Source organism: Lissotriton helveticus, chromosome 11 (assembly GCF_964261635.1).
Source record: "Lissotriton helveticus chromosome 11, aLisHel1.1, whole genome shotgun sequence".
Classification (NCBI taxonomy): domain Eukaryota; kingdom Metazoa; phylum Chordata; class Amphibia; order Caudata; family Salamandridae; genus Lissotriton; species Lissotriton helveticus.
The window spans coordinates 236,621,597-236,647,114 of NC_136072.1; the positions used below are offsets into that span (position 1 = coordinate 236,621,597).

Consider the following 25,518-nt stretch of genomic DNA (forward strand, 5'->3'; position numbering starts at 1 on the left):
CAGTCTACCAATTTCTTCTTCCGAATAGGTGGCAAAGGATGACCATGTGGCATTGTTTTTTGGTTCAGTGGGTGCTGTGCAATGGGGTTTGGAGTAAAGACTTACGTCAACGAGGAGATCGTTCTTTATGTTATCGTTTTTTTGGATAAAGAAAGAGGCGAAGTCTTCACAGGAGGGTGCTTTGTCCACAGTGCTGAGTGGTTGGGGTTGTTCCTTGGATTGTGTTCTGATTAGCTCAAACAGCTTTCTCGGACGATTTTTGGCATGGTCGAGCTGACGGCTGAAAAAATCTGATTTAGACCGTTTTATTTTCCTGAAGTAGGCATTTCTCTTTTTCTTCAGCGCTTTTAGGTGCAGTGCGGAGGGAGCTGATCTCCAGGTGCGCTCTGCCATTCGCATAGCCCGTCTATCGTCATTGAGACTCCCGTCGTACCAGGGATTGGACATTTTTGTGGAGGCTCTTTTTAGCTGCATAGGTGCAGCTTCATTAACTATTGAGGTCATAGCGTTGAGATAGTGATCAGTCAAAGCTTGGACATCCGTGACGCCGCTAGGAGGAAGTAGGAGGTTGCAGCTGTTGGGGGGTAGAGAGTTTGGATTGAGTTTTTTCAGGTCTCTTTTCCAGACTTTGGGCTTGAAGGATTGAACCGGGTTAAATTTGACTTTTTCCTTGATGAAGAATGTGACAATATGATGATCTGACCAGTCACAGGGTTGGATAGATTCAAGTTGGATAGAGTCTTCTTTGGAGATGATAAGGTCAAGGATAGAGCCTTTCTCGTGGGTCGGGCTGTCGTATATTTGGGTGAGGTCAAGGGCGTTGAGGAAATTTTTAAGACTATTTACCACCGTGTCATTATGATCGTTCCAATGGAGGTTGAAGTCACCAAGGTATATTTGTGTGAGTTGTCGACCGGAATTGGTTGAAATCAAATCCATGATTTGTTGCGAGAAGGTACGGTTGTCCCCTGGTGGGTGGTAAATGCCGTGAAGAGTGCATATCGGTTTGCCCTCACTGATAATATCGAGGCAGATGTATTCATAGGAGGTTGGGGAGGGTAGGGAAGGGGAGGTTACTTTCAGGGCAGAGAGGTTACTCCTGTGTATGCATGCGACACCACCACCTTTTTGACCAACCCTGTCTAGTCTAGTGATGTGGTAGTTGGGGGGAACCAGTATGTCCATTATAGGTGTAGAAGATTCAGTTAGCCAGGTTTCCGTCATGATGATTAGGTCAAGGTCCATTTTTAGGATGAGATCAGCGATTGCGGAGGAGTGCCTAGAGGCCGATCTGCAGTTGATGAGGGTGCATTTGAAACGGGGTGCGTCGAAGGTGGAGGGGGGTTCTAGCGAGAGGGGGACTTTTCTCAGGTTACTAAGGATAGAAATTCTGTTGTTCAGTGTGGGGGGTCTAAGGGGGTTTGGATGAATCGTTGGAATGGCGCGGAGGGTGGTGGGTGTGTTGTTATGGGGAGCTGGGTCGAAGGAGCGGAGGAGGGTGACTGTGTCGAGGTCCGATAGTCGGTTGCAGGAGCGGTGGGGACGGTTTTCACGATCGCGAACGGGGATTGAGGTCCAGTGTGAGGGGCGTTGAGTAGGAGAGTCAGCCGACCGGGTGGAGGTCCTGTTGGGAGGGGTGGTGCTGGTGGGGGAGGCAGGTGAGCGGTGTCTGGAATGTGTGCAGAGTAGTTGTTTGATGATGTGAATGTCTTCTTTGAGCTTGAGGAGGGTGGTGGGTGAGAAGTGACTGGAGTGTGCGCAGAGTAGTTGTTTGATGATGTGAATGTCTTCTTTGAGCTGGTGGAGGGAGGCCATAACGTGCTCTAGTGTGTGATATGTGTTGGTGGTGGGGATGGGAGGGTTGGGGGTGGATGACATAGGGGGGAGGTTGTTGGTAAGGAAGAGAGTATTGGTGGTAGGCGGAGAGTGCAGGGTGGAGGATGGGCGTATGTTAGTGGTGATGGGGGCGCATGTAGGGTAGTGGGGGGTGAGAATGGGGGGGAGTTGGGTTGTATGTGGTTCTTTTTTGAGGAGGCGGAGTTGAATTGATAGAGGCGGCGTGTTCTGTGTGATTGGTTAATGTGTGGAAGTGGGGGCTGAGAATGGGGGGGAATAAAGGGTGGGGTTCGTCTGTGTGTCAATCTGATGCTGATGTAGTGAGCTTTGTAAAATCTCTTCAAGTAAATTCTTTGTTGTACTTTTCATAAGCGTTACAGCGTGCTCTTATTCCTGATATTTGGGATCTAAGGGAAAGTTTATAAAGTGACTTGGCACCTTGGGCGAAAGCCTGAGAACGTCAATTAGGACCAATGTCTCAAAACTAAGTCAGGTGTCCTCTTCATACTGGCAGTACCAGGAGAATCAAGGGAGTCTTCGAAGCAGGCAATCAAAATTATTTACGTACATGTGCCACAGATGTAGCCTATAGTATATGTTCCCCAGGGAAATGTTGTAAAAGCATTTCTATCTGTAATATCCCATTGCTGGGAAGCCTACCCGTCAAGAAGTGCCACAGAATAAGCAACATCCCACAGTCTGGCTGATGCTGCCTCAAAGTTCTTTCCTTTACCATTTGCGCTCTATCTGGAGGAGACTCCAATGTGGTGAAGGAGATCACCAACCTCTTTCAGGATGTTGTTAAAAAGACAGAGTAAAGCTATGAATGGAAACTAAGGAGTGGCTGACCCTAAGGTACAGGAAAAAGCTAAAACACACCCAAGAGGTCTCTGTCTTGTCAGTGTATGCTGTCTTACAAACGTCTGCCCATAGCTGCATTACCCGTGGGGGTACTGATAACAATTGGTGTTTAATACCTTGTGGAAGAGCAAGCGAAAGAGAAGGCAGAGTCTCGTCTTCCACTTCTAATTGCAAACCACATAAAACCGTCTCTTTTTTGCAGAACAGCATTGTACGATCCCATTTCATATCAGTGGGATGTATGTATGAAATGCAATTCTTAATTCTCTTTTTGGGAACCACAATCTATTCATAGCCAATTTAGTCTTTCATCTCACCATGAACACAGCTGAAATCTTGTATATCATCTTGGGGTTCCTGCATGGTGGCTTTGGCGGGAATTGGACACAGTCATTGTTGTACTCTGACTCATCTACCAGGGTGGCACTGGGTGGGGGGGGGGCGAGGTTGATGCTTTGTAGAGGCAGATTAATCCTGCAGATTCTGTGTGTGCTTTTAGGAAGTGTGTAGGAGAGTAGTGCTTCTTCAAAGATTATTTGGCTGTTTTTTTAATTCGTGGAGCAGTTCTTAAGAAGGCAACAAGTGGAGATCCTGCTTGAGAATGTAACCCTTTCTATGGCGCTGTGAGCAAGTCAGGATTTTGCCTTGAAAGACTTAAAATTGGGAAGTGCAATTTTGTACCTCGTAATTGTGATGAGACTAATCTTCCAAATCAATATTTATTTACCCCACAACCTCTAGCAGTGGCTGGCATGTGTTTCAATCTGATCAAATCTCAAACAAAATCTTCGACTTCCTCCCCCTAGATGCTAGAAACAGTTACCTTCGCTTTAATAACTTCCAGACTTGACTACTGCAGCAGTCTTTATGCATGAAGTTCAAAGCAGCTGCTTCACAAACTTCAGATGGTACAGCATGCAGCTGCCAGATTGGTGCTCAAACTACCCAGAGTTCGGAATCTGAACCGCTTAGAAGACTTCACTGGCTAACGATTTATAAGAGGGTCTTGTTCAAGATCCATCATTCTGGTGTTCAGTGCCTTTAATTCTACCATCCAAAATACCTCACTGCCTGGTTCTGCTGCCACAGAACTGAGAGGATGCAGAGATCCTCTAATACCAACCATCCAAAACTTCCCCCTTTCAAAATAAAATCCCGGGGTAGGAAGTCTTTCATGTTTCTAGGTGCCACAGCCTGGACCAACTTCCAGGTCCACTTCGTTCTATGGACAGTGAAGCCAGCTTTAAAAAGAGTCTAAAGACTTGGCACTTCCTTGCAACTGACACTCTGTTATTCTCTAATCTAGCTAGAGCCCACGGTTTCTCACCCTTGCACCAAAGAGAGACTCCGAGCCCACTGAGGACAAAGAAACCCGATGCACCCGACGCCTACGGCCCGAATCAGAGTGGCCCACCAGTCCCAGCGAGGTTTCCCCAGCGCTCCAGAGTCTGAGTCCACCGTAGGTTGACCCCTCCAAGACTCCCCGACGTCACCTGCAGCCTCTGCACGAAGACTCACCCAACCGCGAGTAGCCCGGTAAGGTTAAATCCAACCTCAAAAGACACCCCTGCATCCAGCAGCCCTGTGCTCTGGAGAAGAGGACCTGAGGTGCACCTACGTTCCCAAGCCCTCCAACTTGCCTGCCCAGCTGTTGGTTCCTCCCGGAAGACTTCCTGGACACAGCCTGGAACCAAAATCCAAAACAGGGCACCCAATGCCAAAACAGCACCCTGCACTTCACCCGGCCGCCCCTGTGTCGCTGTGGGTGCACTTTGTGTGCTACCTCGGATCCCCCTTTGCCCTGAGCCTAAGTCCAGGAGCTTCGCTCCCACAACTTTGTGGCCTGCTTGTGAGCAGCCACCAACCGAAGGCCCCCTAACTACCATTGGATAACATTGGGCCTCAGCACTCTACAACCGGAAGCCCTAGTGCTGCTAACGGTGCTTTGAGAGTGCATTCTTGATCCTGGGGGAACCCTGGTTCTAACGCCCGAAAACCAACTCCCAAACCTAAGTACTTACAATTAAACTGATAACATTGTTTTCTCCCATAAGTCTGCATTGACTGCTTTCCTGTGAAAATTGCTTTAAGTGTGGAGTTGGTGTTGTCTAAAATCCTAAGAAACTGCATATGTACAAAAACTGACATTTTACAAAATAACATCTGACAAAACTTATGAAAGTCAAAAGCTTATCAGTCACAAGCAAATCATATCGCAGCTCTATTTAAATCCCATTTTTATCACTGACGTCACAACAGATATGTTTTATCATAAACGAGGTGAAGAGCAAAAACATCCTACGTTTATTGGTTTTATCAAAGTACAGAGATTGCAATGGTGGTTATAAAATGATCTGTGAAGTAATAACTTTGAGGACAGGGTTGAGGAGCGTGGATTTTCAAGGGTGGCCAGCATGTTCATCAATAGACTCTCTTTTAACAATTCTCTTAACAAAATTTGCAGTAATAAAGAACAAGTCACTTTCGGTAACATTCTTTCTCAAATCCTAGTTTCCTTATAACTTTTGAATATTCACAAGGTGTCAAACTGAATCCGGAAATTACTTTTAGTGTGCTACCATGATGCACACATGAGAACAGAAGAATGCAATAAGATGGAACCAATTAGATAAAGTTTGGGCAAATTACCTAGTAGTCCAATGAGATTTGGAAGTATGTGGAGTTGGGGTAGGCAAATTAGCCCCACCTCTGTGTGGGTCACCTGAAGGTAATGAACATGGTGTGCAGGATTACACTACCTTACTGTGAGTCCTTGATTCCCAGTGTCTGCCGGGCTCTGACTGTGGGGTGGTGGTTGGAACCTATAGCAGGATGCTCTTGGATTTCCCCTTGCCTTTGACCCGGGTCAGAGGTCCACCTTGAAGGGGTGTAGATCATGCCTGAAGTCTCCACAGCTTCCTAGGTAAGGTTGCGGTCAACAGAGGGATGTAATGTTGGGTAAACAGTCTAAATATCGAGTTTTTAATTTTGACGTACAATAATATTGAGTTGGAAATATCGTAGGGACACAATATCGAAATCAAGAATATTGACAACCAGAATATCGACCTGAAGGTAAGCAATTTTGTTTTTGTTAATATCGGAGTTAGTAATATCGATAGCAAAAATATCGATGTTACTAATATCGATATTTATATTAGTGTTATGTATTTTATTATGTATTTTATATGTTTGTGTTAAATTTTTTGTTAATTATTGTACTAGTTTTAAAATATATGAATACAATTTTTAGAAGTTAGTAAAAAAAAATTAAAGTAAATTATGCCTTTTAGTACCGTAGCAGGTTGTGGGTTTATAGGGGAATAGGGTGGGAAGTAAATTAATTATATTAAATTACTTAAAACATTTAAGGAATTGGTAATTATTTTTAAGTAAATTTTGCGTTTTAGTTCTGTAGCGGGTTGTGGATTTATAAGGGAATAAGGTGGGAAGTAATTTAATTGTAATTAAGTAATTATTCATTTTTATTTATTGGTATTGATAATTACTTTTATGTTAAATATTTATTAATTGGTGATTAATTTTTATTATTGGTAATTAATTTGTATTAATTGGTTAATTGGTAATTATATCAATTATTTTAATTTATTATTGAAGTGTGTTGTGAGTGTATAGGGCAATAGGGTGGGAAGTAATTTAATTGTAATTAAGTAATTATTTATTTTATTGTTGACTATTGATAATTCATTTATTGTTAATTCCTTATTAATTGGGAATAACTTTTTTTAATAATTAATATTTTATGCTTTGGAAATTAATTTATTGTTCATTCATTAATAACTGGTTATTCATTGGTATTCATGATTATTTATTGGTATTTATCAATAATGTATTGTTAATAATTTATGAATTGCTAAATATTTTTTAATAGTTATTGTTTTGGGGTATTGAAAATTAATTATTTTGTATTTAATTATTATTTGGTAATTAATTGTTAATAATTATCATTTCATTGCATGTATCATCAATGAAATTGTTGATTAATTATTAATTGGTAATTCTTTTTAAGTAATTATTTATTGGTATTGTTAATAATTTTATTATTATTTACTAATTAAATTATTATTTATGTTAAAAATAGTATTTTAACTATTAGTAAGTTATTTTTACCCCTACGCTATCCAACACTTTCCCCCCTGTATCACTCTCTGGAGTTGGAATAGTAATTTTAACCTCTACGCTATCCAACACTTTCCCTACATTTGAACTCTCTGGAATTGGAGTAGTAATTTTAACCCCTACGCTATCCAACACTTTCCCTACTGTTGCACTCTCTGGAGTTGGAATAGTAATTTTAACCCCTACGCTATCCAACACTTTCCCTACTGTTGCACTCTCTGGAGCTGGAATAGTAATTTTAACCTATACGCTATCCAACACTTTCTCTGCTGTTGCACTATCTGGAGTTGGAATATTAATTATTACCCCTACGCTATCCAACACTTTCCCTACTGTTGCACTCTCTGGAGTTGGAATAGTAATTTTTACCCCTACGCTATCCAACACTCTCCCTATTTTTGCACTCTTTGGAGTGGGAATAGTAATTTTTTTCCCCTACGCTATCCTATATTTACCGTTTTAGTTAATGTAGTGTATAATTTATTTAAAACTTTTTTTCTAATTTGCTATATATATATATTTTTCTAGGAAAAAAGCCTGGATTGTAGCGGATAGCGAGTCAGCAAAAATGGTGGGGATCACTCTAAATCAGTGCTTGGACCTTTGTAGTGTAACTTATTAAATGATATTCTACATCAAGCTAGCACCTGTGAGTAACTGTTGCAAATGGAATGAAATGAATACAAATGGAACATGCATTTGGAAGTAGGGGTTACCCTCAGATAGAAGTGAAATGTGGAAACAAGGAAATAGTTAAGTTGTTGCTAACATTAAGTCACATTACAAACATGGTGAGGGAAAGTTCAGATCACTGCCTGGATCTCCTAGTGCACCGTCTGAATCAATGATCTTCACCAAGTAGGAAAGTGTTATTATGATGGCATAAGCATTTAGATGAAGGGGTGACTTTGAGATAAGCCTAGAATCAGTGAGATTTGCAAGTAAGCTCAAGATGTAAATTCATTGTTAGAAAGTGCCTGGTAGGACCCGTAGGGGCATTCATCTTTACAATTCCAGGACAGAAATATTATCTCAACCATCTATTAGACTTTAGAGGGAAACATCAATGTAGATCACACTGCCTTCAGGCGTCCCCAGATAGCATTGTATATCTGAGAGACTTGGAATCTGAGAGGGGCCTCAAAATATTTTCACAATATAGTTCTATGTACAAATCAAATCAAATCAAATCAAATCAAATAAACGTTATTCGGTGACACAAAGGCAACCATAAAAGTAAAAAATGTACAATACCTAGAAAGATTCAGACATATTAAAAACACCATAAAAAACAAGTCCACTCAAAGGTACTACTCGATATAAAGTGCGAGGTGCCAGAGTATCAAAATGTACTACTAATTCATGAGGACCAAAAGCCCCATAAGACATCATAAAAGTTTAAAAAAGTTAAGAGTGGGCCTCCTTTCCATTTACACCTTAAAGAAAGCTAGGTCAACATACTATGAATTGCCTGTAGACCAACAGCCCCCACATTATACATCCATACAAGCCCTTGATTTCATTATAGATTTTAAATACCCCACAACAAAGAACAAACAGTCATCATTCAATAGTTGTAAGTACAAGAGGCCTGGGCGAGCTTGTCTAAAATTCTACTTTTTCAAGATAGGGACCAGGAAATGTTTCCGTGGTACAGAGTAAAATTTGCAGAAGAACATAAAGTGCAGCAAATCCTGTGGAGACAAACCGTTGCAGCCACAGGACGCTAACACTTGACCACTGTGACAGCCCTTCGGTCAAGCCAGCAAAAGATGGAAGAGATTAATCCTGAACCTGGTTAGGAGGAACTTCTCGTATGTGGAAAGGGACCCCAGGAGGTGGGGCTTCGTAAGTGGGGTTGTTTTGAGCATTATGAACCTGCGGACACTTACTTTCTTGAGTTCCTGCTCATCCCTATCCAGTTTCTTTAAATACAGATAGGCTAACTTTACTGACTTCACGTCCTTCTTGGTGATTGTTTCAGGCTTATGAAATAGCTCTACACGTCCTATCTCTTCCAGGCTTCTTTTGATATAATTAAGCCATGGAATTTGAAGTACTTTATCCAGAGTCAAACACTCCCTCATTATAGTGTGAGTAAGATTCAGCCAGCATTTTAACCAAAATACAATAGGGCGCGAGGCTAGAGTATCACACAAAAACAGAACCCCTAGTTCTTTGTGGGCCGACAAATTAAAAAGACTTTGTGGGGCGCACATCAGGCACTTTAAAAATGTGTTCTCTGCCACCTGTAAGGGGCTCACCATCGTGTGTCCCCAGATTTCACTCCCGTAACTGGCTATAGCCAGGCTTTTAGCCTGATATACCTTTAACATAGCACCTATTGGTTTCTTCCCTACCTTTGTGGCGAAATTAAAAATTGCCACATTAGCCCTAGTCAAGGCTCCCTTGTTCTTGGTAATTTGGGACCCCCATTGTAGTTTGGTCCTTATGAATTAGTAGCTTTGTACATCTTGATACTCTGGCACCTCGCACTTTATATCGAGTAGTACTTTTGAGTGGGCTTGTTTTTTACGGTGTTTTTAAGGTATTGTACATTTTTAAATGTTATGGTTGCCTTTGTGTAACCAAATAAAGTTTATTTGATTTAATTTGATTTAGTTCTATGTACAGTAGCTTGTGTTTGAGATGCTCTAGTTGCAGCATAAAATGTTCTCTGAAATGCCCCCAACTGCTCTGCAGTTTTCTCGTAGGGGCCTGATGTAAAATGCTACTGAGGTTGCAAAGCCTGCTATTCGCAAAATCACAGGCTTTGTAACATCAAAATAATGAGTCACTGTTAGAACCGGGGGTCTCTAGTTGGCAGAGGTAAGAACCTTAGCCCAAGTAGGGACCCTTGCTTCTAGTCAGGGTGAAGGAATAACCCTCTGAGATAACCACTGCTCACCCTCTAGGTAGCATGGCGCGAGCAGTCTAGGCTAAACAGAGGCAATGTGGATAACATTTGCACTTAACACAACAATAATCCCCAGTCCACCACAAACTAAGACCACACAGGTAAATGCATTTTATGAAAATATATAACTTTATCTTTATCTAGTTTCAGCAAGGTAAATCAAGCAGTTGCACGATAATTACTTCATTATAAAAAGGTTGCACTTCTTCTTAATGGTTGCAGTTAAATGGTTAGGAAGTTCTTATGAAAAATGTCTCAAGTCCCTTTCATCAGTAATTAAGAATAACACTTGGTAGTTATCTAAAATTAGCTCCCTAAAAATGAGCCAACTAGCTATGCCACTGATTCTCCTCTGTTAATTTTGAGCCCGCAAAGCAATGGGCTCCTAACGCTGAAAGCGCGCCTCACCAGCGTCCCTGGGGACTTTGTTTCCTCACCGGCACTGCCTACGTCGTTATTGGCCTCCGGCGCCTAGCAGAGCACACTTGCTCCTTGCCCCGGCCGGTCCCCTCTGCTCTCCCGCCCGCTCTCGACAATCCAACGAGCGGCGGGGGATGCAGCACGCCTCGGGGGACGACAGGCCAGGGGCGAGGAACACACGCGGACTCCCTCGGCGAGGACGGGTCAGGCAGTTGCTCCGGCTGTCGGCTCCTCGCTGGGGTGACAAGATCACGGCTTCTTCGGCGGCTTGTAGGCTGCTTCAGGCTGCGGGCCAATCAGGTCGCGGCCCTTCGGTCGAGCCCCTTCAGTACCCGGGAGTCAGCCAATGGCAGAGCGGCTCCCGGGACTCGGCTCTGATGATGCGGGGCCATCAACCAATGACAGTACGGCCTCGCTGATGACGCTACGCCGCACGGGCCAATCCCGTCGCGGCGTCAGTGAGGGGGCTCGATTCCAGCAGCCAATGGGAGCGCGGCGGCTCCGATCTTCGCCGCTGCAGCTCCCGGTCACGAGCGGCGGCTTGGAACGATGATCCTGGCCCCAGGCAGCGGCGGTGAATAGGCGGAAAAGGGTTTTCGAGGGCGCAGGTCACGAATCGACCGCCCTCTCAGCCTCACCACCACGTTGGAGCAGATTCCACGAGGGGAGACACCACAGGCCTCCTACCCTCATCGGGAATGTGTCCATAAACACACCGCTCCCTTCCTCACGCTCCGCAGTCAGCACCACACGCCTCGGGTCACAACAGCACGATTTTGCAGCTGTTTTCTGGCAAAGCTTTAGGAACCTTTAGCCCTGGGTTCCCAACAGGAGGCCAGCTCTTCTCAGGCCCTTGGAGATTCAGTTGTAGACACAGCACACAGCAGAGTCTTGGCAGTTTCAAGTAGGTAGGGTCACAGCACACAGCAAAGTCCCTTTCTCCTCCTCAGCTTCCAGTTAGACAGCAGAACAGGTCAGCCCTTAGAGCACACAGCAAGGCAATCTTCCTTTAGTTCTCCAGCCGTCCTCCTTCCAGCCGAGGTTCCTTCTTGCTTGTAGGATCTTAGAATCTAATCTTCTGTAGTCAGGGGTCCTTTCCTTATACCCCTCAATGTCTTTGAAGTCTTTGTGCAAGCGGCCCTGACTCCAGTCTGAACCAGTTCTGGGGGTTGCTGAAGCACTGAGGTGTTTCTGTTTTTTTTCTTCCTGTCAGCTCCAGGGTCAGAGGTGTCAGTTGGCCGGCAGGAGGGAGCTAGCATGGGGGGGGGCAGGCAGGCACAGCCCAGCACTATCAGGCTTTTCTTCCTCCCACCTCCCTGGCAGCAGATGTGCCCTTTCATCCCCGGGCTGGCTCCGACCCTCTCCTCCGGGGGCTCTGCAGCCCCCCTGCCACACCCAGACCAGACAGGCATTCCACAAACCCAGGCACACAGAAAGGTCTTAGACAAGAGAACAGCCACTTTCTAAAAGTGCTATTCTCCAACACAGGATTCAAAAACACCCTTCACTAAAAGATGTGTCCTTAAATTCTGAGTTCAGGGATATCTTTCACTTATGTCCCATCTTGTTCCTATGGGGAGATAGGCTGGCATCACATGGGGCCAGCCACCTCCATGTTACTCTATGGAGCAAGAGAGCCTTACAGCAGTGAGCACATAAAATGGCTGCTGCCCACTACCAGAGCATGTGACCTGCACTAGTACATGCTCTACCTTATCCATACACTGCACCCTGCCCAGGGGGGTACCTTGAGCCTTCCATAGGGGTGACTGAGGTGCACAGACAGGGAAGGGTTAGGCCCAGCCAGTGGACACACTGGCCAGGGGGACAGGGCAGTCCACTGACTGCACACAGGCCCTGCGCTGGCAGGCCTGAGTCCTTTTTAGGGCTACTCATGTGGGTGGCGCAATCTGCGCTGCAGGCCCACTAGTAGCATCTGTCATCACCAGCCCTGGCACACACAGTGCACTTTACTAGGGACTCCATGGTGATACAAATATGCCAATCAGGTATATTCAATTAATATGGCAATTTACAGAGGGAGCACTTACACTCTGACACTGATCAGCAGTGGCAGAGTGTCCAAAGCATCTAAATCAGCAAAAACGAAATCCAGCACAGCATCAAAACACATGAGTCAGAGGCAAAAAGATGGGGGAAGAACCACGCCAAAGGTGTCAGGTCTAACACGTGTCCCCTCCAGCTGAAAGTGGGGAGAACTACCCATCCTCTTGGGAGTCCTCATCACTAAGGCAGAAGAATCTGGACAGACCGTCAGCATTGGTGTGTTCTGTACCAGGGCGGTGCTCCACCGTAAAGTCCATCCCCTGCAGGGAAATGGACCACCTCAACAATTTCGGATTCTCACCCCTCATCTGCATCTGAGGGGCCTGTGGTCGGTCTGAACACGGAAGTGAGTCCCAAACAGGTAGGGCCTCAGCTTCTTCAGAGCCCAGACCACAGCGAAAGCTTCTCTTTCAATGGCACTCCATTTCTGTTCCCTGGGGATTAGCCTCCAGCTAATGAAAGCCACTGGTTGATCTCCTCCCTCCTCATTGATCTGGGAGAGTACTGCTCCCACGCCTTGCTCTGAAGCGTCAGTTTGCACAATGAACTCACTGGAAAAGTCAGGTGCCTTAAGCACCGGTGCTGTGCACATGGCAGCTTTGAGGGTGTCAAAAGCAGTTTGACAGGCCTCAGTCCAATTCCCTTTCCTGGGCTGATTTCTAGATGTCAGCTCTGTCAAAGGGGCCACAATGGTGCCATAACCTTTGACAAACCGTCTGTAATACCCGGTGAGACCTAGAAAGGCCCTCACCTCAGTCTGGGTCTTGGGGGGCTCCCAAGCCAGAATGGTATCAATCTTTGCCTGTAGGGGCGCCACCTGGCCGCTCTCCACCTGGTGTCCCAAGTACACCACCGATCCCTGCCCTATCTGGCATTTACTGGCCTTGATAGTGAGGCCTGCCTTCTGCAGAGCCTTCAACACTTCAGTGAGGTGTTGCAGGTGTTCCTCCCAAGTGGAGCTGAACACAGCAATGTCATCCAGGTAGGCTGCACTGAATTGCTCCAGCCCCGCCAGTACCTGGTTGACCAATCTCTGAAATGTGGCAGGTGCATTTTTCAACCCAAAGGGCATGACACGGAACTGGAAGTGCCCCTCTGGTGTGGAAAATGCTGACCTCTCCTTTGCCCCGTCAGTTAGGGCAATCTGCCAGTACCCTGAAGTCAAATCAAAAGTGCTCAGGTACTGGGCAGCTCCCAACCGATCCACCAGCTCATCAGCTCTGGGGATGGGGTGCGCGTCAGTCTTGGTGACCGCATTGAGCCCACGGTAGTCCACGCAGAACCGAAGTTCTGGGGTGCCACCGGGGGTAGCAGCTTTCTTAGGCACTAAGACCACTGGGCTAGCCCAGGGGCTGCTGGAGGGCTCAATAACCCCTAGCGCCAACATCTTGGAAACTTCTTCCTTGATGCTGGCTCTGACCTTGTCAGCCACCCTGTAAAACTTCTGTTTCACAGGCAGACAGTCTCCAGTGTCCACATCATGGACGCACCACTTGGTGACACCTGGGGTCAGTGAGAACAGGGGGCGAACTGACCCAAGACTTGGCGACAGTCATCCTGCTGCTCTGGAGTCAGGGTGGGGGAGAGGACCACACCATCCACTGACCCATCTTGCTCCTTGACTACCAGGAGGTCAGGGAGAGGATCACTATCCTCCTCCTCTCCAGCATCTGTAGCCATAAGCATAGTCACTTCGGTCCTCTCAAAGTGGGGTTTGAGGCGGTTCACATGTAGCACTCTCAGGGGCGGCCTGGGAGTCTTCAGGTTAACCAAATAGGTAACCTCGCTCTTGCGCTCCACCACCTCATATGGCCCAGACCACTTGTCACGGAGCGCACAAGGCTCCACTGGCGCCATCACCCACACTTTCTGACCAGGGTGGAACTCAACCAGAGAAGTGTTCTGGTCATACCACCTCTTCATTTCCTCCTGGCTAGCCTCCAGGTTCTCTTGAGCGAGCTTCCTGAAGCGCTTGGTCTGGTTGCGAATGGCCAGCACATAGCTGAACACATCCTGAGGGGTTTTCCCACGGGATTTCTCCCACCCCTCCTTCACCAGAGCAAGAGGCCCTCTGACAGGGTGGCCATACAGCAACTCAAAGGGACTGAACCCTAAGGATTTCTGAGGCACCTCCCTGTAGGCAAACAGCAGGCATGGTAACAAGACGTCCCATTTCCGCCTCATGGGCTCTTCCAGGCCCATAATCATGCCCTTCAATGTGCGGTTGAATCTCTCAACCAACCCATTTCCTTGAGGGTGGTACGGAGTGGTGAATTTGTATGTCACCCCACACTCCGCCCACAGGGACTTCATATACCTAGAAATGAAGTTAGTCTCTCTGTCTGAGACCACCTCCCTGGGAAATCCCACCCGGGAAAAGATTCCCATCAAGGCACGGCCCACCACTGGGGCGGTGACTGTCCTGAGCGGGATGGCTTCCGGGTATCGAGTGGCATGGTCCACCAAGACCAGGATAAACCTGTTGCCTAGGGCCGTCTTGGGGTCCAGGGGCCCCACGATGTCAATGCCCACCCGCTCAAAAGGGGTGCTCACCACGGGAAAGGGTTGGAGGGGGGCCACGCGCTTCCCTCCGCTCTTGCCACTGGCCTGACAAGTCTGGCAAGATTTACAAAAGGCAGAGATGTGCGTCTTCATCTGGGGCCAGTAGAAATGGGTGACAAGCCTGTGATAGGTCTTGTCTTGCCCCAGATGTCCTGCGAGAGGCACGTCATGAGCCAGACCCAGTAGGAAGTTCCTGAAGCGCTCCGGTACTACCAGCACAAGGGCTGCACCGGGCTCAGCGAACTTAGGCTCACTATAAAGTAAGTCATCCTCCCAGTAGATCAAATGCTCCTTGGACCCCAGGCCTGCTGCCTGGTCCGCAGCCTGCTGCCGCACACCAATGAGAAAAGGGCACTCCTTCTGAGCCTGGCAGAATTCCTCCCTGGAGGGACCACCCTCTTGCTGCCACTGGGACAGCTCCGGCAATTCCCCCAGTTCGGCCACCTGCTCCCCTGTAGGTTCCAGGGCATCCCTTTCCGGGTCTGCTTCCTCCGGGACCGTGGGAACAGTGGGGGCCGGTTTCCCGCGCCCTCTACCCCGTCTTCTCTTGGCAGGTTCCTGGGCCATGGTTCCAGGCTCCAGTTCTGCTAGACCGCCCTCTCTGGCTGTCATTGCACGGGTGGACACACAGATCCACGCAGGCAAACCCAACATCTCCAAGTGAGTCCGGTGCTCCACCTCTTTCCATGGGGAGCTCTCCAGGTCATTACCTAATAGACAATCTACAGGCAAGGCATCACTTACAACAATTTCCAAAATACCGGAGACTCCTCCCCATTCAAATGGAACCTTTGCCAACTTGCAGTAGCGCACTGAACTGTCAGATGACACCACAGGCCGGAGTACCTTGGGAACAATTTGCTCTTCAGTCACCCACCGACACCTGACAGATGTCACGCTGGCCCCTGTGTCTCTCAGAGCCTCCGCCTCCTGTCCATTGATGGTCACCTTCTGCCCGTATTTCTTAGTGTTTTGGGGCAGCAAGGTTTCCGGGGCCATCTCTTGGTCTCCTAGAGAGACAAGGGTCATCAATGCTAACCCCTTCTCCCCACTAGAAATCAAATCCCCTCCCAAAGCTACACTGGCTAACGCCGGAGCTGGAGCTGGAGCACCAGTGGGTGCTGATTTCTTCTTTGGACATTTGGGGGCAATGTGCCCCACCTCCCTACATGAATAGCAAGTAAGTGGGGCCCTTCTGTCCTGCGTGCCCTTAGGGGGCCAGGACTTCTTAGGCTGGGGGGGTTGAGACACCTTCTCCTGGGAACCATTTTGGGGCCCTTTAGAAGACTCCTTGTGATTACCCATGTCCCCCCCACTCTTCTGCTGGGGACCCTGTCCACCTTTGGCTGGGGTACTTACCACCCCCTTGTGGACCCTGGTGCTAGTCCAGCGGTCCGCCTCTTTAGCAAGCTCACTGGGATCAGTTAACTTGCTATCCAAAAGATGCTGGCGCAGCTCTGGAACACATAAGCTACTTAAGTGCTCCCTACTAATCAAGTGACACAACCCCACATAATCAGTAACTTTGCTGCCCTTTATCCAACCTTCCAGTGCACGCGTGTACATACTCACACACTCCACCCAAGTACTTGAATCAAGCTTCTTGAAGTTCCTAAACTTCTGGCGGTACTGTTCTGCAGTGAGCCCATACCTGAGGCACAAAGCCTCCTTCATTGCGTGGTAGGATAAAGCATCCTCTGCTTCTAATGGTGCCAAAACATCCCTCCCAGAGGCCTCAAAATGCTTCCACAATCCTGCCCCCCAATTCTTCTCAGGCACTTCATTCATCTTTAAGGCAAGTTCATACGCTCTGAACCACGCATAAATATCCTCACCCCTCTGATAATTCTGTACCAGATCCTTTGGTATGTATACCTTACCCGCCTGTACCGGTTGTGCGCTGCCACCATTAGATGGTTGGATGTCCAACTCCTTCATGCTCAACTCATGAGCCAATTGGGGTTTCCTCTTCTCCAAAGCGAGAGCGGTTCTTCTCTCCTCCGCCTCTGCTTGCGCTTTGAGCTTAAAAAGCTCAATCTCATGGGCCCTAGCTCTCTGATTCTCCTCTATTTCCTCTGGAGAAATAACCCTACCGGAGTGGTTGCTGCCGGGCCTAGACGCTGGCTTCCCCACTGGCAATTCACTGGACAAAAAACCATTCTCCTGTGTACCTCCCTCTCCAATAGTAGCTTCTGGAACACCATGTTTGGCCTCCCACCAGGCCCTCAGAGCTTTCCGTAGCTCTTCCTTGTTTACGCCGCCCCTTACTGGGCATTCAAGCCGTTTGCAGAAGTTTCTCAGTTGCTCCTTGTTATAGGTGACCAACTCCTGGATTTCAAATTCCACTTCCACTTCTCCATTCACGCTTGGCGCTTTCCGAGACATGATGCTTCCTAACCTTTTCAACTAAAAAGGTTTCACCAAAAAAGAAAAAAAATATTGCGCAACCTGTTCTGCTAAACTAGACTAGTGATGTACAAAAAATCACTGCAGGTCAAGTGCAATTATTAGTTCAAAATCTGCACCGCTGTCCAACAATGTTAGAACCGGGGGTCTCTAGTTGGCAGAGGTAAGAACCTTAGACCAAGTAGGGACCCTTGCTTCTAGTCAGGGTGAAGGAATAACCCTCTGAGATAACCCCTGCTCACCCTCTAGGTAGCATGGCGCGAGCAGTCTAGGCTAAACAGAGGCAATGTGGATAACATTTGCACTTAACACAACAATAATCCCCAGTCCACCACAAACTGAGACCACACAGGTAAATGTATTTTATGAAAATATATAACTTTATCTTTATCTAGTTTCAGCAAGGTAAATCAAGCAGTTGCACGATAATTACTTCATTATAAAAAGGTTGCACTTCTTCTTAATGGTTGCAGTTAAATGGTTAGGAAGTTCTTATAAAAAATGTCTCAAGTCTCTTTCATCAGTAATTAAGAAAAACACTAGGTAGTTATCTAAAATTAGCTCCCTAAAAATGAGCCAACTAGCTATGCCACTGATTCTCCTCTGTTAATTTCGAGCCCGTAAAGCAATGGGCTCCTAACGCTGAAAGCACGCCTCACCAGCGTCCCTGGGGACTCTTTGTTTCCTCACCGGCACTGCCTACGTCGTTATTGGCCTCCGGCGCCTCGCGCCTAGCAGAGCACACTTGCTCCTTGCCCCGGCCGGTCCCCTCTGCTCTCCCGCCCGCTCTCGACAATCCAACGAGCGGCGGGGGATGCAGCACGCCTCGGGGGACGACAGGCCAGGGGCGAGGAACACACGCGGACTCCCTCGGCGAGGACGGGTCAGGCAGTTGCTCCGGCTGTCGGCTCCTCGCTGGGGTGACAAGATCACGGCTTCTTCGGCGGCTTGTAGGCTGCTTCAGGCTGCGGGCCAATCAGGTCGCGGCCCTTCGGTCGAGCCCCTTCAGTACCCGGGAGTCAGCCAATGGCAGAGCGGCTCCAGGGACTCGGCTCTGATGATGCGGGGCCATCAACCAATGACAGTACGGCCTCGCTGATGACGCTACGCCGCACGGGCCAATCCCGTCGCGGCGTCAGTGAGGGGGCTCGATTCCAGCAGCCAATGGGAGCGCGGCGGCTCCGATCTTCGCCGCTACAGCTCCCGGTCACGAGCGGCGGCTTGGAACGATGATCCTGGCCCCAGGCAGCGGCGGTGAATTGGCGGAAAAGGGTTTTCGAGGGCGCCGGTCACGAATCGACTGCCCTCTCAGGCTCACCACCACGTTGGAGCAGATTCCACGAGGGGAGACACCACAGGCCTCCTACCCTCGTCGGGAATGTGTCGATAAACACACCGCTCCCTTCCTCACGCTCCGCAGTCAGCACCAGACGCCTCGGGTCACAACAGCACGATTTTGCAGCTGTTTTCTGGCAAAGCTTTAGGAACCTTTAGCCCTGGGTTCCCAACAGGAGGCCAGCTCTTCTCAGGCCCTTGGAGATTCAGTTGTAGACACAGCACACAGCAGAGTCTTGGCAGTTTCAAGTAGGTAGGGTCACAGCACACAGCAAAGTCCCTTTCTCCTCCTCAGCTTCCAGTTAGACAGCAGAACAGGTCAGCCCTTAGAGCACACAGCAAGGCAATCTTCCTTTAGTTCTCCAGCCGTCCTCCTTCCAGCCGAGTTTCCTTCTTCCTGTAGGATCTTAGAATCTAATCTTCTGTAGTCAGGGGTCCTTTCCTTATACCCCTCAATGTCTTTGAAGTCCTTTGAAGTCTTTGTGCAAGCTGCCCTGACTCCAGTCTAAACCAGTTCTGGGGGTTGCTGAAGCACTGAGGTGTTTCTGGTTTTCTTCTTCCTGTCAGCTCCAGGGTCAGAGATGTCAGTTGGCCGGCAGGAGAGAGCTAGCATGGGGGGCAGGCAGGCACAGCCCAGCACTATCAGGCTTTTCTTCCTCCCACCTCCCTGGCAGCAGATGTGCCCTTTCATCCCCGGGCTGGCTCCGACCCTCTCCTCCGGGGGCTCTGCAGCCCCCCTGTCACACCCAGACCAGACAGGCATTCCACAAACCCAGGCACACAGAAAGGTTTTAGACAAGAGAACAGCCACTTTCTAAAAGTGCTATTCTCCAACACAGGATTCAAAAACACCCTTCACTAAAAGATGTGTCATTAAATTCTGAGTTCAGGGATATCTTTCACTTATGTCCCATCTTGTTCCTATGGGGAGATAGGCTGGCATCACATGGGGCCAGCCACCTCCATGTTACTCTATGGAGCAAGAGAGCCTTACAGCAGTGAGCACATAAAATGGCTGCTGCCCACTACCAGAGCATGTGACCTGCACTAGTACATGCTCTACCTTATCCATACACTGCACCCTGCCCAGGGGGGTACCTTGAGCCTTCCATAGGGGTGACTGAGGTGCACAGACAGGGAAGGGTTAGGCCCAGCCAGTGGAGACACTGGCCAGGGGGACAGGGCAGTCCACTGACTGCACACAGGCCCTGCGCTGGGAGGCCTGAGTCCTTTTTAGGGCTACTCATGTGGGTGGCGCAATCTGCGCTGCAGGCCCACTAGTAGAATCTGTCATCACCAGCCCTGGCACACACAGTGCACTTTACTAGGGACTCCATGGTGATACAAATATGCCGATCAGGTATATTCAATTAATATCTAGACCCATTCTCTCATCTGCATAGTGTTGGACTCTATCTGGTATCACAGCGCAGAGATACTCCGGTTGGAGTCGATTCCAGCGCTATAGAAACCCATAAATAAAATAAATAAATATGGCAATTTACAGAGGGAGCACTTACACTCTGACACTGATCAGCAGTGGCAGAGTGTTCAAAGCATCTAAATCAGCAAAAACGCAATCCAGCACAGCATCAAAACACATGAGTCAGAGGCAAAAAGATGGGGGAAGAACCACGCCAAAGGTGTCAGGTCTAACAGTCACAATGTACTAAAGGTACTTCATGCATCTGAAAGGTTTTTCCAGATTTTAAAATGAGACACATTTTGAATCACAGAGAAGGGGCATGAAAGAGGCCTCCACCAAACAAGCCAGCTGGTGGAAACTGTGATGCCTTCCTTTTCATGACTGTATGGCTCTGTTTTTGTATTTTCAATGAAAAACCCCACTCCCCCATACCTCCAAACAATGTGGAATCTGTCTCAGTGACATGGCTTCACCTTTGAAAATCGTGTTGGGCACCCTCTGAGCAAGCAGTAAAGCATTGCCTACTCTCCCCAATAGCTTCCCAAATATTAATCTTTTTTATAGCAGTTCCTGCTACTTTAAGGAACAAGGGTTGCTTTACAAAATCCATTTCCCCTTTGTGAATGTTAATTCAGGGAAGATGGTCTGCTGTCCAATGCCGACCACCATCTTTGCGATTTTAACTATTCGCAAAGGATCACTAAAAGTTACCTGTTTAATTAATGAATATTTATTAGGCAGGCTGTTCTTCAACTGAACATTTTGGGACTTGACTTATTAGCACGTACATCACATCATCGCATGAAGCTGACATCTCACTTCTCTGACTCCCTTCCTGCTACGCCAGTGAAAAATCTCAGTCACACCATGTCTTCTACATGGACCAAAATCATTTACTCCTCCTTATCGAGCGGCTCCATGCCGGCCTCCCTCAAACTGGGCCAACTTACCCCCTCATCAAAAAGCCAGACGCCGACCAGAATGACCTTAACAATTAAAGACCTATAACTAACATCCTCTCCTCGCCAAAACTATCGAACAATGTGTGCTTACACATCTCAACAACTACATTGAAAAATACAACCTTTACAATACCTTCCAATCTGGGTACAGGAAAGGCTACAGTACAGAGACTGCAATACTGAACAACATTGACCACCTATACAGATCTCCGGATGATGGCCAGGCTAGCCTTCCAGTCTTCCTGGACCTCTCGGCTGCCTTTGATACCGTCAACCATGACATTCTCCTGAATACCCTCTCACAGTGTGCATGCATCAATGAAATTGTCCTGCAGTGGTTTGCTTCATTCCTGAACCAACGCTCACAGCTAACCAAACTAAACAACTCCACCTCAAAAGCAACACCAGTCTCACAAGGAGTTTGACAAGAATCAACCTTGTCTTCTGCCTTACTCAACCTCTATATGGAATCCCTTGCAATGATCCTGAAATAAGCCAAAATTGCCTACCATCTCTGTGCAGATGACACCAAACTCTACATCTATATTTTGTCAGCTAAAGATATCCAGCACCTAAACAGGACTCTCTCCATGGTACAATCCTGGCTGGCCAACAACCACCTTAAGATCAATCTTAACAAAACTGAACTCCCCTTCATCCAACCAAAAGAAAAATCCTTTCCCATAGATGTCTGGGTCGACAACCTCACAGCATTAAACTGCAAACTATCCATCTCCAACTCTGTCAAATCTCTAGGAATTTAAACTAGACAGAAACCTGAACAAGAAAGAGCATATTAATGCCTCAGATATAAGTGCCTTCTACATGTTGAAGCATCTTAAAAAAAACTCGAACCCTTCATCCCCCTCAAAGACCTAAAGATTGTGGTGCAATCCTTAGTGTTATCCAAGCTGGACTACGGTAACGCAATGATCACGGGCTCCCGAAAAAAACATACCTCATCCCTCTGAAAGCTAAACTTGATGCAGCAGGCAGGCTACACTCGGGGGCAGCTGCTTTGACCGCATCGCCCCCATTCTCAAGAAACTCAACTGCCTAACTATCGAGGCAAGATGTATACTCAAAACTGCCGGCATCACCAACAAAGCTATCTACACTGAAAAACAAAATCTACTTTGCTATCAAAGGCCGGCCAAAAGAGACCTCTTCAAAGCCCTAACACTCTATTCCTGATTCTGCCCAAATATAAGAAAGACAAATCTTTCACCAGCTCCTTCTCTGGGAACACTCCTAGAATCTGGAACTCACTGCCACAGGACCTACGTGACAGCCAATTATTCCCTCACTTCAGAATACAACTTAAACTTCTTCTCAATAAATACCTAAACCCTCACCCCTAAATCAACTGATTTGCCTGATGCTCCTCCCTCACACCTTCCAAAGAAATCTGAGCATCTCTACCTATGGAAAAAACAGTGCCTCTTCTCTCCCCACCTCCATTACACCCTACCATAACTACCTCCAAACGATATCGTCCACATATCCTATTGTCTATCATATTTTTCTTTCTTATATTGTTAATATGAATTTTTATTTACTCCTTATAGCTTGTGTAATTGCTACTGTGCTAACTCTGTAAAGTGCACTGATAACTTTGGATCAAGTTTGCGCTATACAAAAGTCGATAAATTAAATTAAATAAACATCGCAAAATGTCACCTCACAAAACGTCAGGGCATAATTTTCATCCGCTATTTGCCATCTGCCTATTTGTACAGGCATTAGATTCTAAGACAAGTTCTATATATATAATACAAAAGAGCTAAGTACAGCCATCATTTGCATATTTACCAGCAGGGACGGATGAAATAATGCAAAGCATTTCACTTAAATGTGGTAACAATAAAACAAGCTTTTCTTCTTATTTCCTTTGTCCTGCTGTAGAAGAAGAAAAATAGGTTTTCCTCTTCTCCCCCCTTCTGACCCCTGTTCCATCTCTCATTCCCCACTCACCCCTTTGAGGTGACCCTCTGGTGTCATAGAGAGAAATACAAATAATCAACAAGACAAATAATGGATGCTCCAAATTTGGCAGAGGCTGGGGGTGCAGGGCCAGCCCTGATCTATCACCTGCCAGATTGGTGGAGATCAGGACAACTGTGACCAGGTTGATCGGGAATCCCGAGGAGGTCATTGAGAGGTCCTTGTTGATTGGCTGCAGGCCAATGCTGAGTTTTTCTTCTTTATTGGCTGCAAGTCAATGCTGAGTTCTTGTTGACTGGCAACAGAGGGGAAGGTTTTCTCATTATTTCTACACAAATGTTGCAAGGTTACACGACTGTGTTTGTTAAGGTTTTCTACATTAACATGGTGCGGTAGGTTTGGCAGTGTTCCTATGTGGACAGGGAAGCCCATGAGGTGGTGAATGGGAGGAAAAGTCAATATGTGTCAAAGGAACAGGTCTGGAAATATTAGGTGGAATTGGTGTTATCGAAAGGCTCTAAGAGGAAAAATAGATTTTTGGAAGGAACAGACGACTGAGAAGTCTTAGGAGAGGCAGGTGAGTTAACAGAAGCGAACCACTGGATTTAAAAGGGTGGCTGTAGGTCCAAGTGGGTGGGATCTTACAGTAGGGTGGTGTAATTATGTACTTATTGGCTAGATTTCAGATCAGTCTCTACAGTGACACAGCCAGGTGTACATGTGTTGTAAGGACAGACCTGTCCTGTTGCAGCAAAAATTCTCACCTCACATCATGAGCATTTGGCTCGACTGCAATACGTCCCTCAAGGACTACCTACGTTAGCATTATGTTATATGAATGTGTGTGGTATTTATATAGTGTAAACCTAGCCAAAAAGGAGGGGAATGCGGGTTACGTCACTCACATCCCAGCAGATTAGTTGCGCAACACCCCCCATGATCATTATTTACTTTCCTATTACATCTATAACAAGCAAGCCTATTTATGGTTTGTTTTTACAGTGTTACAAAAGCAAAGTGACCTAACTGATTACATATAACCGCTATTTTGTGCAAGCCCAGACTCTTAAAAACACACACAGAGGACAAAGGAGTGTTTTGACAATCCATTCACTAGCAAATCATTACCACCTGCCTGACAAAAAAAAGATAAAAGAAGCCAGTACTGAATAACAGAGATGGAAACTGTTGTAAATTACATTCTCTATGATACAGTAGCTTTCATTGTTTCTGCAATCAGTATACCTCTATGGTTATGTTACATGTTCTAGAATTGTGGTTATGTTCTGGACTCCAGGTTCTGCATGAATCAGTTGGTTGACTGGTCAGCAGGCGCTGGGTCCTTTCTGCTGTACTGCGCAATAAACCTTAATTCTACACCTTATACTGCCTGGTGTAACTTACTACATTTTGGCGACTTGAGCCTGCTGCCCTCCAATATCCTTATATCTCTTCAGGAGCGGATTTCAGAAATACTCAACTACGGCAGTTGGATCCAGCCAAACCGAACCCAGTGATGTCTTAAATTCTCGCCAGAAGAGAGATGTGACATCGGAAACCAATCGGAGATCGTCGGGAAGCTTCCTTTTTTGGTGACATTTAAGTACATTTTCAAGAGCTTCAACTTACAAATGTAAGTACCGCTGTCTCCTAGCAACGCGTCACCGTGTACAAGCCTCGCTACGGACTGATGACATCGCAGCTATAACGTGAGTCTCAAGCCTCGTTTTCATCATCGGCCATTTTGTTTCTCTTTTGTTTCTAAAGGAGATACCTCATAGAGAAGTCACTCGTCACTTGCCCTCCAAGCCTCGCTTTAGCGCTAACCAAGCCTCGTTGTGGTACGGCGGCCATTTTAAGACTGACAACGTCTAAATTTACCGCTTTGAAAAGCGTTTCAATAGCATTCATCACAGTGCTCACCAAAACGAAGGACACAGCGACACCCAAAAAGCGTTTCAATAGCATTCATCACAGCGCTCACCAAAACGAGGTAAACAGTGACAGTCAGGTAATTTTTATCAAAATTATAATTAATTTGTTTTGAAATCACACCACCTCAATGGCCACAGCACAAAACATCAACATAACACTTCCCCCTCCTTTTCTAAATGAACCAGGGAATCCTCCAATACAATGGGAGGATTGGTATGTGATATTTGATAACTACCTAGAGGCAATAGAAGGACAAGAATTCTCATCCAAAAGAAAAAAAGCTATTTTATTAAGTACTCTTGGAAAGGAAGGACAGAGAATTTTTAGGTTTTTACCAATTGCGCTACAGGCTAATGGAGAGGCAATACCAGATCTTTTCAAAGAGGCTATTTCACGTTTAGAAGTTAAATTTTCAAAGGAAGAAAATTTAGTGATGCATCGGTATAAATTTTATACCCAAAAACAGAGGTCAGAAGAAAATATTGATGATTTTGTCACTCGTTTACGAGAATTATCAATAAAGTGCAAGTTTGGAAATATGGCTGAAGAGTTAATACGAGATCAACTTATAGTCCAATGTAGCAGCCGAAAAATCCAGGAGAGACTGTGGGCTGCCAAAAATCCTACCCTTAAAGTAGCTATCGAACTGGCACAAGTAATAGAAGAATCAGAGAAATGCATCAGAGTGATTGAAAACGCAAAAAAGA

General features: G+C 46.7%; 1 protein-coding gene across 1 annotated transcript in view; it reads right to left on the reverse strand.

Annotated features, from left to right (window-relative positions):
• LOC144792825 (glutathione hydrolase-like YwrD proenzyme) overlaps positions 1-25,518 on the reverse strand; it is a 564,131-nt gene that overhangs the window by 60,639 nt on the left and 477,974 nt on the right. The window lies entirely within an intron of this gene.